The 16,529-nt window shown below is 41.3% G+C and overlaps 1 protein-coding gene across 17 annotated transcripts in view; it reads left to right on the forward strand.

The window, feature by feature from the left end:
• The first annotated feature begins 9,087 nt into the window (after positions 1 to 9,087).
• TUT4 (terminal uridylyl transferase 4) overlaps positions 9,088 to 16,529 on the forward strand; it is a 142,210-nt gene continuing 134,768 nt past the window's right edge. For 9 of the 17 annotated variants that reach the window (XR_010835555.1, XM_067007605.1, XM_067007635.1 and 6 more), the window contains exon 1: positions 9,088 to 9,628. The gene's annotated coding sequence lies outside the window, so the exon portion shown is untranslated. The remainder of the gene's footprint in view (positions 9,629 to 16,529) is intronic. The other 8 variants (XR_010835556.1, XM_059037925.2, XM_059037981.2 and 5 more) reach the window with 2 other exon arrangements.

The raw sequence follows: 16,529 nt of genomic DNA on the forward strand, positions 1-16,529 counted from the left end.
CCATGTCCTGGCTAGTGTAAATAGTGCTGCAGTGAACATTGGGGTACATGACTCTTTTTGAATTATGGATTTCTCAGGGTATATGCCCAATAGTGGGATGGCTGGGTCATATGGTAGTTCTATTTTTAGTTTTTTAAGGAACCTCCATACTGCCCTCCACAGTTGGTGTAGCAATTTACATTCCCACCAACAGTGTAAGAGGGTTCCCTTTTCTCCACAACTTCTCCAGCATTTATTGTTTGTAGATTTTTTGATGATGGCCATTCTGACTGGTGTGAGGTGGTACCTCATTGTAGTTGTGATTTGCATTTCTCTAATAATTAGTGATGTTGAGCATCTTTTCATGTGCCTCTTGGCCATCTGTATGTCTTCTTTGGTGAAATGTCTATTTAGGTCTTCTGCCCATTTTTGGATTGGGTTGGTGTTTTGATATTGAGTTGCCTGAGCTGTTTGTATATTTTGGAGATTAATCCTTTGTCTGTTGCTTCGTTTGCAAATATTTTCTCCCATTCTGAGGGTTGTCTTTTCATCTTGTTTATGGTTTCCTTTGCTGTGCAAAAGCTTTTAAGTTTAATTAGGTCCCATTTGTTTATTTTTGTTTTTATTTTCATTACTCTAGGAGGTGGGTAAAAAAAATCTTGCTATGGTTTATGTCAGAGTGTTTTTCCTACGTTTTCCTCTAAGAGTTTTATAGTGTCTGGTCTTACATTTAGGTCTTTAATCCATTTTGAGTTTATTTTTGTGTATGGTGTTAGGAAATGTTCTAATTTCATTCTTTTACATGTGGCTATCCAGTTTTCCCAGCACCACTTATTGAAGAGGCAGTCTTTTCTCCATTGTATGTTCTTGCCTCCTTTGTCATAAATTAGGTGATCATATGTGTATGGGTTTATCTCTGGGCTTTCTATCCTGTACCATTAATCTATATTTCTGCTTTTGTGCCAGTACCATACTGTTTTGATTACTGTAGCTTTGTAGTATAGTTTGAAATCAGGGAGGCTGATTCCTTCAGCTCCGTTTTTCTTCTCAAGATTGCTTTGGCTATTTGGGGTCATTGGTGTTTCCATACAAATTGCAAAATTTTTTGTTCTAACTCTGTGAAGAATGCCATTGATAATTTGATAGGGATTGCATTAAATCTGTAGATTGCTTTGCATAGTATAGTCATTGTCTCAATATTGATTCTTCCAATCCAAGAACATGGCATATTTCTCCATCTGTTTATATCATCTTTGATTTCTTTCATCAGTGTTTTATAGTTTTCTGAGTATATGTCTTTTCCTCTTTAGGTAGGTTTATTCCTAGTTATGCATTTCCTTTCTTTTTAAGGCTGAATAATATTCCTTTACATGTATATACCACATTTGCTTATCCATTCATCTGTCAATCAATACTTGGATTGCTTTCACTTTTTAGCTATTGTGAATAATGCTGCTATGAATATGGGTGTAAAATACCTCTTTGGTACCCAGTTTTCAAGTCTTTGGAGTATATGCCCAGAAGTGTAATTGCTGAATTATATGGTAATTCTTTTTTTTTTGTTTGTTTGAAAAGAAGGAGTGTTTCTAGAATTTTTTTTTTTTTTTGGGTTGTGCTGGTCTTAGTTGAGGAAGGTGGGCTCCTTAGTTGTGGCTTGCCAGCTCCATAGTTGCGGCATGCATGTGGGATCTAGTTCCCTGACCCGGGATTGAACCTGGGCCCCCTGCATTGGGAGTGTGGAGTCTTTTTAAAAAAAAAATTATTTATTTATTTTTGGCTGCATTGGGTCCTTGTTGCTGCATGTGGGCTTTCTCTAGTTGTGGCAAGCGGGGGCTACTCTTTGTTGCGGAGTGCGGGCTTCTCATGGCAGTGGCTTCTCTTGTTGTGAAGCACAGGCTCTAGGCACGCAGGCTTCAGTAGCTGTGGCACACGGGCTTGGTAGTTGTGGCTCGTGGGCTCTAGAGCGCAGCCTCAGTAGTTGTGGCACATGGGCTTAGTTGCTCCATGGCATGTGGGATCTTCCCAGACCAGGGCTTGAACCCGTGTCTCCTGCATTGGCAGGCGGAGTCTTAACCACTGCACATCAGGGAAGTTCCTATATGGTAATTCTATTTTTAATTTTTTGAGGAACCACTATGCTGTTTTCCACAGCAGCTGTATCTTTTTACATTCCAACCAACAGTACACAGGGTTATAATTTCTCTACATACCCACCAACACTTGTTATTTTCTAGATTTTTGTTTTTTGTTTTATGATAGTAGCCATCCTAATGGGTGTGAGATATGATGGTATCTCATTATAGGTTTGATTTGCATTTCCCTAATGACTGGCAATGTTGAACATCGTTTCATGTGCATACCAGTCATTTGTATATCTTCTTCAGAGAAATGTGTATTCAGGTCTTTTGCCCGTTTTTGAATCAGATTGTTTGTTTTTTTGTTGTTGAGTTTTAGTTCTCTCTATATTGTAGATATTAATTCCTTATCAGATATATGATTTGCAAATATTTTCTCCCATTCTGTGGATTGGCTTTTTACTCTGTTGATACTGTCTTTTGTGCATAAAAATTTAATTTTCTTGAAGTCCAGTTTCTCCATATTTTGTTTGTTGCCTGTGCCTTTGGTGTCATATCCAAGAAGTCATTGCCAAATCCAATGTTGTGAAGTTTTTGCCCTATATTTTTATCTAACAGTTTTATTATTTTAGGTCTTACACTTAAGTCTCAGATCCATTTTGAGTTAATTTTTTCATATGGTGTTAGGTAAGGGTGCAACTTTATTCTTTTGCAATGTGACTATCCATGCACCATTTTCCCAGTCAAAAAGATTTTTTTCCCGGTTTCCCTGGTGGCGCAGTGGTTGAGAGTCTGCCTGCCGATGCAGGGGACACGGGTTCGTGCCCCGGTCCGGGAAGATACCACATGCCGCGGAGCGGCTGGGCCCGTGAGCCATGGCCACTGAGCCTGTTCGTCTGGAGCCTGTGCTCCACAACAGGAGATGCCACAACAGGGAGAGGCCCGCGTACCACAAAAAAAAAAAAAACAAACAAGACTTTTTCCCATTGAATGGTATCAGCACCATAATCAAAAATCATTTGACCATATATGTGAAGATTTACTTCTGGACAGAATGCATGACATTTTATAGGATACAAAGATGAATCAGAGTGCAGATTGTCCTAACACACTAGAATTGGTCATAAGGAGATTGTTAGAATGGAGTTGGATCTCATTTTTGTTTTGGAGAAAAAGGGGGGAGAAGATTTGATTTAGAGAAAGTAAAATAGCTGACTTAAAGGGAGTTCATGTCAGAATTAAAGACCTTTAGACCCTTTTGCTGCCCTAGTTCATCTAGTTCACATCCTTGTTTTTAAATATGAAGAAAAAGAGACATGGTGTTACTCTTGAGGTAAGAATTACCAAAAAACAGACATTATAGTAGAAAGATTTCTGCTCAGTAAAGGAAGAACTTCTAACATCTAGCATAGATAAATGTGGGAAGAAATGAGCTTCCTATTAAGTACAAATATTCAAACAGAAATGTGTTATCGAATTAGATACGAGGCCCCCGTCTTGGGGCCCTAGCTGAACTGAAGATCCCCTGGCTCAATCAGGGAGCTCTTTCTACTCAGCTTCACACTGCCAATAATGAAACTGAGTTTGGTACAAGCAAGACAGGCTTTTATTCAATGGCCAGCGAATGGAGAACGGGAGCTCATGCTCTAAAAGCACCTCTCTCCAAAGGGAGAGGAGTAAGGGAATTTTAAGCAAACAGGTCAACAGAGCTCTAGGAAAGGAGCAGAGGCTTTCATGCGCAGCCGGGGCATAAAGTCTTTCATGTTCCTTTTCATGCACCAACTGTACCTAGCAGAGTACAAATCCCCGCTTTGGGTGGAGATCTTAGCATCATAATGAAGTGAAGGTAATTTTCAGATACCTCCAGGTTTCATCTGAGCAGGAACATTCCTGTGATCAAGTCAGAGCTGGTTAGGAGCAGTTGACCATTGTATCTCTCAAAGCACGTATCTCTTAAAGTACAGCTGCAAAGCATCTCTGCCAATACCAGGAGGTATTTTGAAACAAACACAGAGATAAATCAGGGCAAGTGTATTTCAGCTCTCAGGGGTTGGTATGGAAACACAGAGATAAATCAAGGCAAGGAAAGCAGTGACCTTTAGCCTACTTTGCCTGCCATCTTGGATCTAGCCTTTTCAGTCTGGTTTTATCCTGGTCCTTTGTGGCATCCTGTTGTTAAAATACAACTAGCTTGTATGGTTAAAAAATAAAAACAACAAAACAAAAAACCAACAGTTTCTGTGCCTGGGGCCTGGGCTGCACAGCATGTAAGTTTTGCTGTAGAAAGCAGGTCAGACCATCTCTCTGCCTTGCTTGCAAATGTTCTGTGACATTAACTTCAGGAAAAAGACCACTTTTTAAAATGGCGTACGAGGCCCTTATAACGTGGTCCTAGGTTACAATTATAGCATCATCTCCTGGCCTGTATCTATGTTCTTGATATATCCAACTATATGAACGCTAATGTCTTTTCTAACTCTCAGATCTTATTCACATTAAAGAAAAAGCCTCCTTGAAAAAAAAAAAACCAGACCGTTTTTAACACTTCAAGGAAGTACACTAAAGGGTATGGCTGTAGTTAAAAATTCCACACAATGAATCCTCAGAACAAATTAAAAGGAATCAATGGGTGGCAAGTACTCACATGCATGTGCTAGTGTGAATCTGTGGGCACATAAAATCCAAACTGGGGCAGCTGAGAAGAAACTTGATTTTAAGGAGAAAGGGAATTAATTTTTGTTGCATGTTTACCACGAAATAGGCATTTAAACATATTTTAGCTTATTTAATTTTAAGAATTCAAAAAGACAAAAAGATCCTTTATACTATCTTTGAGGTGAGCCTTAGAGGATCTGGTATTGCATGCTATTTTTAAGAATCACAATAATTTTAAACTTTGAACTTATCATCTTCTTTACAGAAAACTTAGAGTGTCAACAAGCACTTTCTAGGTACTTTCTGAGCATCAGAATTGTTCTGGGTGCTGGGAATACACAGGTGAAGAAAACATGGTTAGGACCACATTATGGGCCTCTTTTTTTTTTTTTTTAGATGTTGGGGGTGGGAGTTCATTAATTAGTTAATTTTTTTTCTGTGTTGGGTCTTCGTTTCTGTGCGAGGGCTTTCTCTAGTTGTGGCAAGCAGGGGCCACTCTTCATCACAGTGCGCAGGCCTCTCACTATCACGGCCTCTCTTGTTGCAGAGCACAGGCTCCAGACGCGCAGGCTCAGTAGTTGTGGCTCACAGGCCTAGTTGCTCCGCGGCATGTGGGATCCTCCCAGACCAGGGCTCGAACCCGTGTCCCCTGTAATAGCAGGCAGATTCTCAACCACTGCACCACCAGGGAAGCCCTATGGAACTCTTTTTGACTGGAGCTCATAATCAGCCAGGGTTTGTAAAAGGTTACCAACCACTGAAGTCTCTCTCCTTGAAGAAGTCTCTCTCCTTGAAGAAATCAGGTATATAGAAAAAAAAGGAGCCTCAGAAAAAAAACGTTAGCAGATTTGAGCGTATCTCTCCCTTACTTATGACTGTTCAGTAACTCCCCATTAACTACAGGATAAAACCCGTTTTTTTTTTTTTTTTTTTTGCGGTACGCAGGCCTCTCACTGTTGTGGTCTCTCCCGTTGCGGAGCACAGGCTCCGGACGCGCAGGCTCAGCGGCCATGGCTCACGGGCCTAGCCGCTCCACGGCATGTGGGATCTTCCCAGACCTGGGCACGAACCTGTGTCCCCTGCATCGGCAGGCGGACTCGCAACCACTGCGCCACCAGGGAAGTCCCAAACACGTTTTTTTGAATAACATACATGGCCCTTTATGATTTGTTCCCTTTATGATTTACCAGTAGATCTTGGTTTCAGTGGACTTATCTCTAAGGTACTTTCTTGTTCTGATTTAATTTACTCACCAAATCACCTTTTCATCCAATATGATGATTTTTGGATTGGGTTTTCCTATCACCAAGGAAGAAAATAGAATATGAATACTGATCCATTGGGCAATTATATTCCTCATTACATATGATGAAATAAGATTTTTGCTGTAAGTAGTTTTCACCTGAGTTTGGGTGAAATTGACCTCCCCGAACTTCTGAACTGGAAGGCTTAATTTGCAGACTTAACCACAATCATGAGGTCTTCCTTGCAAGTATCAGATATAAGTCCTTAGTATATATATATATATATATATATATATATATATATATATATATATATATATATACAGAGCAGTATCAGATACAAGTCCTAGTGTATTTATACAAAGCCGTCAGATATTTACCATTTAATTTCTCATTAAGCTGTTGGTGATTCAATGGAAAGAACACAGAACTGGTATTCTAGGCCTGCCTGTGACTTACTGTATGACTCAGGCCACTAATTAAGTCTCTTATACCCTAAGTTCCCTCGTTTTTCACGTAGAAATACTTGCTCTATATGTGTTCTATTGTGATGATAAGCAAGAGTATAGTTGCCAAAATTTTCCATTCAACGAGTATGTAGGCATTATAAGGAATACAAATGTTAAGTATTTGCACTCAAGTTGATAATTTATTGGAGTTAGACTCATAAAAGTAATGTGCAGGGATTCAGAGAATGGAGGAATCACATTCAGTGATGTGTGCGGGGGTGGTGATCAAGATGATTTAATAAAGGAGGTAGGAGGGCTTCCCTGGTGGCGCAGTGGTTGGGAGTCCGCCTGCCAATGCAGGGGATGTGGGTTCGTGCCCCGGTCTGGGAAGATCCCACATGCCGCGGAGTGGCTGGGCCCGTGAGCCATGGCCGCTGAGCCTGCGCGTCCGGAGCCTGTGCTCTGCAACGGGAGAGGCCACAGCAGTGAGAGGCCTGCGTACCGAAAAAAAAAGAAAAATAAAAAAAAAATAAAGGAGGTAGGAGTTGAGCTGGATCTTGAGAAATAGGAAAGGTGGTAGAAGAGAGTTAGCTGGAAGGGATAAAGGCAGAGAGGCACTGGGATTCTCAGTCTGGCGCCAGCCTTTGTTTTCAGACTCATTATCTTCTGCACACTCCAGACAAAATGATGTTCTCCGAATCACAGACTTGTGTCCGAAACATAGTAGGCAAACCTCCAAGGTTCAGCTTCTACCTCTTCCGTTAAACCCTCACCCAAGTGGAATTTATCATGCTCTCCTCTGCAACTAAGATGTTAGTATCATCTTTTTTTTTTTAGAAGATGTTGGGGGTAGGAATTAATTAATTAATTAATTAATTTTTCCTGTGTTGGGTCTTCGTTTCTGTGCGAGGGCTTTCTCTAGTTGTGGCAAGCGGGGGCCACTCTTCATCGCAGTGCGCGGGCCTCTCACTATCGCGGCCTCTCTTGTTGCGGAGCATAGGCTTCAGACGCGCAGGCTCAGTAGTTGTGGCTCATGGGCCTAGTTGCTCCGCAGCATGTGGGATCCTCCCAGACCAGGGCTCGAACCCGTGTCCCCTGCATTAGCAGGCAGATTCTCAACCACTGTGCCACCAGGGAAGCCCTAGTATCATCTTAGTGTCTCTACAGGATTTTAATTTGGGACCTGCTACTTTCCTTACATCCTCTCTGTCAAGTAGGTATTCTGCCGTTGAAAACTTACAGATAAAGAAACTCAGAGGGTGTATTTGGCCAAAGTCAAACAACTGATAAGTGCTGAAGCCAGGTAGAGCTCTTTTGACTTGAAATCCACTACTGTACGCACTACACTGGGGCGCCCTGGCATGAGACAGGTAGAGTAAAATGTATTGATACTTAATTCTCAGAGCTCTAATTTTCTCATTTATAAATGGGAGCAGTAGCACGGACCTCATGGGATTGTTATAATTTTTTTTTTTGGCCGCACCGCTTTTGGGATCTCAGTTACCTGACCAGGGATGGAACCCGAGCCCCCAGAAGTGGAAGCGCGGAACTCTAACCACTGGACCGGCAGGGAATTCCCTGTTATAAGAATCAAATGGTAAAATATGTGAACTCCCCAGCTCAATGACTAGCACTTAGTGGTCCCTTCTCACCAAGCTTAAGATTCATGTAGGCATAAATACACAAGTAAGAAATACCCAGTTCTGGGGTACAAAGAAGACGGATTCTGCAGAGAGGCCTTCTGTAAACTTTTACAGGTCCCAACCTCTGAGTCACATCATGAGAAATTTTATAAGGCAGCATCTTGTAAAGACTTAAGATTTTGCATTTTCCCTCACGTCCAACCTATCATATCCTTTTCCTGCCTTAGCATGTGTCAAATGCAAGGACTATAGTTGTGTGACTTGTCCAGCTTTGAGGTTAGAGGGTGGTTATAATCTCCAAGGCTGGGATCTTAAATAAAATAAACCAAACTATCCTTTCCGATCGGGACTTTTAATTACTACGTGGAGGAACCTACATTAAAAGCAAGAGGGGGAGAAGGCTCATGGATGGTGGTTGATTCCAAACCCACGTGAAACTAAATAAATGATTTCTTAAATCTTTTACCGGGGTGGAGGGTGGGATACTCTTGTGATTTCTCTCGGGCTCCTTAACTCCAGAATTGGCTGCATTTTAAAAGAAAAGGATTCCAGCTTCGGTGGGCTGGTGGCAAAGTGAATAGGCGGGGAATGGTGGGGCGACCCGGGAGGATTCCTCTGTCTACCTACTCGCTGGTGTTCAGAAGCCCGCTCTAGCCGCCAAGGGTCCGCGGAGGCGCGGGCCGGGTCAGGTCCGTAAGTCAGGCTCTCAGAGGTGCACGTCCAAGGCCGGGGCTTCCTTCCCCTGGGGGACGGCTTTCGGGCCCTCTTCCCGCTTGGGGGCCTCCGTAGGGAGGTCCACAGCCCAGGAAGCCGACCTGAGCGGCACGGCAGTGCCCGCGACCCCGGCCTCCCCAAGCACGCCAGCGTCCTCGCGCCGCTCCCCAGGGGGGCCCAGCGGGGGAGATGGACTTCGCGACCCTCGCTCGGTGGCCCCGCCCCTCCCCGCGAGGCCGTTGTGACTTCAACATTCCCCCAACGCTAGAGGGCCCCGCCCCCTCCCCGCGAGCTAGAGTGTCCTCGCGCGCTCGCTCCTTCCCTCAGCGTGAGTGTGAGTGCGCTGTTCTCTCACCTCGGCGTTGTTTCCCTCCTCTCCATTGTTTCTGGTCTCTACCACACGGCCCCGAACGTAGCCCCTCCCCCATTGGTGTTTACTACCCCCACCCCGGTTTAACCAGTGCCCAGGGGACCCCAGAACGGAGGGAGGGGGCACCCTCAAACTCTTCCCTCTGCGCCTCTTCTCTGGGGTCTCCTGAGCATCTATTCCTACCCCCACCCGGGTCAGGACTCCATTCGGGGCTCCGTCCCTCTCTCCCCTCCCCCTCTCCCCCGGCTCCCCTTCTCCCTCGGCCCCCTCCCCTCAGCGGGTCCTCCTCTTTCTCCCCCCCTCTCTCCTTCCCCTCCCCATCCCTTCCCCCCCACAATGCAGTTCGCGGCGCGGCGGACATGGCGGTGGAACCGTGAGCTCGTCGTGTCCTGGCCTCCAGCGGCGGCGGCAGTGACGGCGGCAGCGGGAGGCGGAGGCGGAGCGGGAGCCACTGAGATGAGGAGGCGCCGCGCGCGCCTGTAGCTCGCGGGCCTCGCAGGTACGGAGGTTCCGGCCGCGGCGAAGCACCCGGCGCCCAAGGGGGTGTGCTCGGGGCAGGCCGGGCGGCCCCCTCTTCGCCCTCAGGTGCCGCGGCTCGCAGGTGTTGCGGGCCCGGCCCGAGCGCGTGTCAGCCTCCCTCTTGGGGCCTGACACTTCTTTCTTTGCCGGAATGCGCTTCGGGTGTCCCAGGGGAAGGCAGAGATAAGGGAGGTAGGGGCGGCGGCCTGGGCTTCCTGAGGAGGGCATCGGGGAGCTTTGGGGCCGAACTCCACAGCGAGGCTGGGGCGCTCGGCCCCCGAGCTGAAACCTGTAGACCCGGGCAGCGGATTTTGAGTTAACGGAATAGGAGTGAACATTTTCTGGGGTCCAGTATAATTCCTTGTCATGTGTGCCTCTTTCATCCCTGCTTAGATATAAACGTACGTATATAACATGTAAATACACAAACACGCATATAATACATAATAAACATTTTTTTCCGGGCTCGCCCTTGTCGGGAGGAGAGAACGTAGAGATGTCTGTGAGGATTTCGCTTCTTGCTCGCCCGCCTTCTCTCTCCCCCGCCCCCCGGTCGAATGGTGGTAATGAACGCTTTTGACGTGGGAAACTGAGATTCGTATTTGTAAACAGCACTCGCCGAGTGTGTTGTACGCCTCCGCGAGAGGTTTCAGGTCCTTTTGGTATACGGATTCCAAAAGAATGAGATATTTAGACCTGAAAGAAAGATACCATCGGGATTTCAAGTCGTACCTGAATGTGGTGAATTACTGTTATTTTAACAACGTTGATTAAATACTTATATTTTAGAAGATTATCAAATTTTTAATCAGATGAATTTTGTACCTTGCGCGAGATCTTAGTTTCGGTATACCGTGTTTCTTCGTTTCGATATATTTTTTATACAAAAGTAGTTCCTTACACATTTGACGTTCTACTCCCTTTTGTGATCTCCTTAGTGTCCAGAAGTGCAATTCGAATTGTGTATTGTTGGCATGCATTTAATAATTAGCTGGAGCGGATCAGGTTACCTTTTGTTTCCAAAGATCGCCCCCTCATTCCGTCTTGTAGTAGCGAAATGTGTAATACTTGGTGAAACGGAACATATCCTTTTTCTGTTTTTAAAATAACGAGAACTATTAGCTAATAAAATTGGATAATCGCAGCTGGTTATGATAATTTAGAGAGAATGCCGTATCAAGGTGGTGAATTGTAGGATGGTTTTTTTAAAAAGTTTTTTTTGTTGTTACTATCAGTCAGCGTGTTCTGTATATGAGTAAAGTGTGCGCTGAAATTTGTTTTAGGCTCAGAACGCTTGTATGTCTCCTTAGAAATTGCTGCAGTACATTGCATCCTAGTACTGATTAGTCACAACTTATAAAATTATGAAATATTGATTCATTTAGAAAACTGTGCTTAAGATAATTAATGAATTCACTAGTGTCTAGTGTACTATAATCCTTTTATAAACAAATTTTAAAGAGTGCTTCTTAAAAACCGTATACTTTGGGGAAAATAAGAATTTTAAGTTGTATTATGCTTTAAAAAGATGATATTTAATACAAACAAAAGAGTTACTTTTTAAAAAAGGTATTTTAGATAAATTTTCCTGCTGGTTGGAATTTTTCATTTGACTTGTGTGGAAAATAAAAAATAAAGCTTCCTTGAAATAATACAGAAGCGGAAGTGAAAGGTATTGATTTAATGTTTTAAGTCTAGCAAATATCTGAATACAAAAAGGAAATTAAAGTCTTTTCATTGTCCTAGGTCAAGTTGTTAGTAATACAGATAAACTAACAAGATGTTATGATACACAAAAGTTTAGTTCAATATTGTAAATCCTAAATCACATCTAGAATTATTTATTTTTAGTTAATGTAGCTGGAACAGTATAGTGTCTACATTATAATTTCAGACCTTTTAAAATAAAAATTTTTATTTGTAATTATAAATGTCTGATTAATAAAAAGCTGTTTAAAGAGAATTTTTTTTCTCAGAGTAGAGTCATTTTAGTAAGAGTAATTGGATAACTTTTTGACCTCAGAGTTAACCTTGACATGCACAATAAGCAGGATTAATTATGTTGTGTTCTTCATATAATGTTAAATCAGGATCTTTGGGTAGACAAAGGTGTATGAATTTTATTTCTGCAGAAAGTTTCTGGTTTCAGAGAAACTATAAATAAGACTTACCTGTAAATGCTGATGCCAGTAAATTTTGTTTACCCTTAAAAAAAAAAAGACCCTTTTGATATAACACATTCAGTGAGATGTGTTACTTCCTAACAAACTATAAATGCTTGAATTCAGTTTATTGTTACTGCAGATAGAAATATGTTCTAAAAAAGAACAGTTCTAGAAAGACAAATAGGCAAGGGGAGTAAAGCAGGATATATAGACTTTTTTCTTCTTAGAGGAATTAAGATTAATTACACTGAACTAAGTAAATTAGAATTTTTTTACACTAACCTAAGTTTTACCTGTTTTGTTTCAGGCATTGTGCTAGACATGTTTATGTATTTTTTTCACTTGTTCAGTGTAACAACCCTATGAAACCTGTTTTATAAATGAGGAATCTCTGACTCAGAGGTTAATTTGCATAAGATCATAGAGTTAGAAAGATTGAAAGCAGCTCTGTGTTCTTCTTATTATATATGTCATGTTGCTTCTCAGATGTATCAAGTGTTCTCCCAATTTTATAGGAGAAACTGCCTAAGGTTGCTTGTTCATTCATCATTTAATCATTTATTTCCTCAAGCATTTGCATTTGTACTTTATGCTAGACATTGCTAGGTTTTAGAGATATAATATTATTGAAGACAACTTCTTGCTTCAGGGAACTCAGTCATATAATATGTACAGATAAATTGCAACACACTAGATTATGGGAGTTTGGAGGGAAGAAGCTGGCTCTTGAGGGATGAGTAGGAGTTTTCCAGGTGGAGAAGGGGATAGAGTGGAGGCCATTCCAAAGTAAAGGAATAATGTGTGTGAAGGTGATAAGTTGTAATAGGGCTTGGTGTTTAGGGGAGAGTGAGAAATTCAGTGTGATATGAATTGAGGAGTTATGGATAGAGTGGTGAGAGAAATGGTTTGAAGTACCTGGCAGATTGTGAAGATTATTGTGTATGTTAAATGAAGACGTTTGGATTTTTATCTTGTAAAATGAGATCACCAAGTGGGATAGTCGTTGAGCTGTAATTAAAATTATGTTTTTTGGGCTTCCCTGGTGGCGCAGTGGTTGAGAGTCCGCCTGCCGATACAGGGAACGAGGGTTCGTGCCCCTGTTCGGGAAGATCCCACATGCCGCGGAGCGGCTGGGCCCGTGAGCCATGGCCGCTGAGCCTGCGCGTCCGGAGCCTGTGCTCCGCAAAGGGAGAGGCCACAGCAGTGAGAGGCCTGCATACAGCAAAAAAAAAAAAAAAAAAAAAAATTATGTTTTTTGATTCCTATTTTAGTAGTTCTTTCTCCTTAGCTTCTCCATAAATAGATTTACCTTTGTTTTCATCGGATAGTCAAGCCATCTTTTGCATGCTGCTCTCTTCTCTTCTCTCTAGTTGCTGTATTCCAGACTGGTTCTTTGAGGATCCTGTGATCCAAGTCTTATTGTCTAAGAATGTTTAATTTCTTAGAGGAGTCTTTTGAGGTAAAAATAACTCTGGGAGAAATCACCTTGTTATGGTTACACAGGAAGTGTTTTCACTCCTTGGCTTGGGTTAGTTGACTGCTTTCTAGTTTACCACTAAAAAGCAATAACATAGGGCATTGGGGAATGTGGGCTGGAAAGCAGAGGCAGGATTCATACAAGCTTGGTGTTCATCAGTGAAGATGAGTGAAGTCCTACTGATCTTTATACGAAGCAATCTGTATTTTCAAAAATTTGATCTTTATACAAAGCAATCTGTATTTTCAAAAATTAGGTATTTTGTAAAACACATAATCTGGGCATTTTAAATGGGTATTTGATTTACAATGATAATAGGTAACTTACTGCATAGTTACTATGTGTTAATTTATTGCTAAAGATCTTAGAAGTATTCATCGGTCCTTACAACAACTCCTTTTATATTATCAGTATTTATATGTGAGGAAGGTAGCTGCAGAAAGACTAATACCTTGGATAAGATCTCAGAGCTAGTTTGCTGCTGGGCCAGGATTTGAACTCAGGTTGTCTGAGTCTAGAGTTAGAGCTCTTAACCACTATACTATGTTGCACCTCAAGCTTAGGTTGTCAAAATTTAGTATGCAGAGGATGTTAAATTCAGTATAGTCGCATAGGTTGTCAAAAAATGTTTTGTTAAGAATATAAAGTATGAATTAAGATGATAATGAAATCTGATTGTATTTTGTCAGTCTCAGCTGTACACTGTAGTTTAAATAATTTAACATTAAAATTGATTGGTCATTAACTATAAATAACTCCAGTCTTGTGCTGAGGGTTAGTTTAGGTTAGTGGTATTCAAACTATGTTTGGGGACCTTTTGGGGGTCTCTGAGTCGTAACTGTTTTCATAGTAATATTAAGAAGATATTTACATTTTCCCCTTTCATTTTCTCATCTGGAATGTAGAGTGATAGATATATGTGAAAACATTATTACTTTGATGGTATTGGAATGTGTAATAGTGTATTCTTTTTTCTTTTTCTTTGAGATATAATTTACAGTACCATAAAACTCACCTTTTTAAAGCATGAAGTTCAGGGACTTCCCTGGCAGTCTGGCCGTTAAGGCTCCGCGCTTCCAATGCCGGGGATACGGGTTTGATCCCTGGTTGGGGAACTAAGATCCCATATGCTGCGTTGCGTGACCAAAAAAAAAAAAAAAAAAGCATGCAGCTCAGTGTATATTCGTAAGGTTATGTAACCATCACTACTGTTTAATTCCAGAACATTTTTGTCTTACCAAAAGAAACCCTGTGCCCATTAGCAATACCCTGCATCCCCCCCACCTCAAGCTTTTGGCAGCCACTAAACTGCTTTCTGTCTTTGGAATTGCCTATTCTGGATATTTCATGTGAATAGAGTCATGTAACATGTGGCTTTTTGTGCCTGGCTTCTTTACTAAGCATAATGTTTTCAAGGTTCGTCCATAATACATCATGTATTAGCACTTCATTCCTTTTTATGGCTGAATAATACTACATTCTGTGGATTGTATTCTATAGAGATACCACATTTTGTTTATGCACTCATCATTTGATAGACATTTGGGTTATTTCCACTTCTTGGCTATTATGAATAATGTTTCTTTGAACATTCATGTAAAAGTTTTTGTGAGGATGTATGTTTTCATTTCTCTTGGAGATATACCCAGGAGTGGAATTGCTGAGTGTTCTGATACATTTATGTTTAACTTTATGGAGGAACTGCCAAACTATTTTCCTGAGGGGCTGCACCATCTTATATTTTCGCTAGTAATGTACGAGGGTTCTAATTTCTCTACATCCTCACCAACACTTGTTATTGTCCATCTTTTAAATTATAGCCATCCTAGCTGGTGAAGTGGTATCTCATTGTGGTTTTGATTTGCAATTACCTAATTACTAATGATGTTAAGCATCTCTTCATGTGTCTGTTGGCTATTTGTATATCTTATTTGGAGAAATGTCTATTTAAATCCTTTGTTCATTAAAAAGAATTGGATTATTTTTATTGTTGAATTGTAAGAGTTCTTTATATATTCTGCATACTAGACCCTTATCAGATAAATGATATGCAGAAATGTTCTCCCATTTTGTGGGTTGTCTTTTAATTTTCTTTTTTTAAATTTAAAAATTTTGGCAAAATATGTATATATAACAAAATTTACCATGTTAACTTTTTAAGTGTATATTCACAGTGTTGTGCAACCATCACCACCATCCACGTCCAGAACTTTTTCCTTTTTCCCAGACTAACACTCTGTGCCCTTAAGCAATAACTCCTCATTCACTCCTCCCCTCAGCCCCTAGCAACCATCATTCTACTTTCTGTCTCTATGAATTTGACTACTGTATGTAATTAGAGTCATATAATATTTGTTCTTTTATGACTTATTTCATTTAGCACAGTGTCTTCAAGGTTCTTCCATGTTTTAGCATGTGTTGGAATTTGCTTCCTTTTTAAGGCTGAATAATGTTCTGTTTATCCATTCATCCGTTGGTAAACACTTTGGTTGCTTCTGCCTTTTGGCTATTGTGAATACTGCTGCTGTGGATGTGGTGTACAAATATCTGTTTGAGTCCCTGCTTTCTGTTCTTTGGAAATGTACCCAGAAGTGGAATTGCTGGATCATGTGGTAAATCTATGTTTAGTTTTTGAGGAACTGCCATTTAATTCTTTTCATTTTCTTGAGTATGTTTTTTTAAGCACCCAAGTTTTAGATTTTGATAAAGTCCTATTTATTTTTTCTTGCACTTTGGAAGTCATATCTAAGAAATATAAGCCAAAATTATAAAGATCTATACCTGTGTTTTTTTCTAACAGTTTTATAGTTTTAGCTTTTACATTTAGGTCTTTGATCCATTTTTAGTTAATTTTTGAATGTGGTGTGAGGCAGAGGTCCAACTTCATTCTTTTGCATGTGGCTATCCAATTGTCCTAGCACCAATTATTGACAAGTCTAGTCTTTCCCATGTTGAATGATGTTGGTGTCATTGTTGAAAATCAGTTGACCATAAATGTCTCTGTTTGTTTCTGGCTTCTTAATTGATTCTGGATTCTCCATTGATTTCTATGTCTGTCCTTATGCCAGTACCACCCAGTCTTTTTTCTTTTATTATTTCTTTCTTTTTGGCTGCATTGGGTCTTTGTTACTGTGCGTGGGCTTTCTCTATTTGTGGCGAGTGGCTGCTCCTCTTCCTTGCGGTGCGCGGGCTTCTCGTTGTGGTGGCATCTCTTGTTGGGGAGCACAGGCTCTAGGTAC

This window comes from Kogia breviceps, chromosome 1, assembly GCF_026419965.1.
Source record: "Kogia breviceps isolate mKogBre1 chromosome 1, mKogBre1 haplotype 1, whole genome shotgun sequence".
In the NCBI taxonomy this organism is placed as follows: Eukaryota; Metazoa; Chordata; class Mammalia; order Artiodactyla; family Physeteridae; genus Kogia; species Kogia breviceps.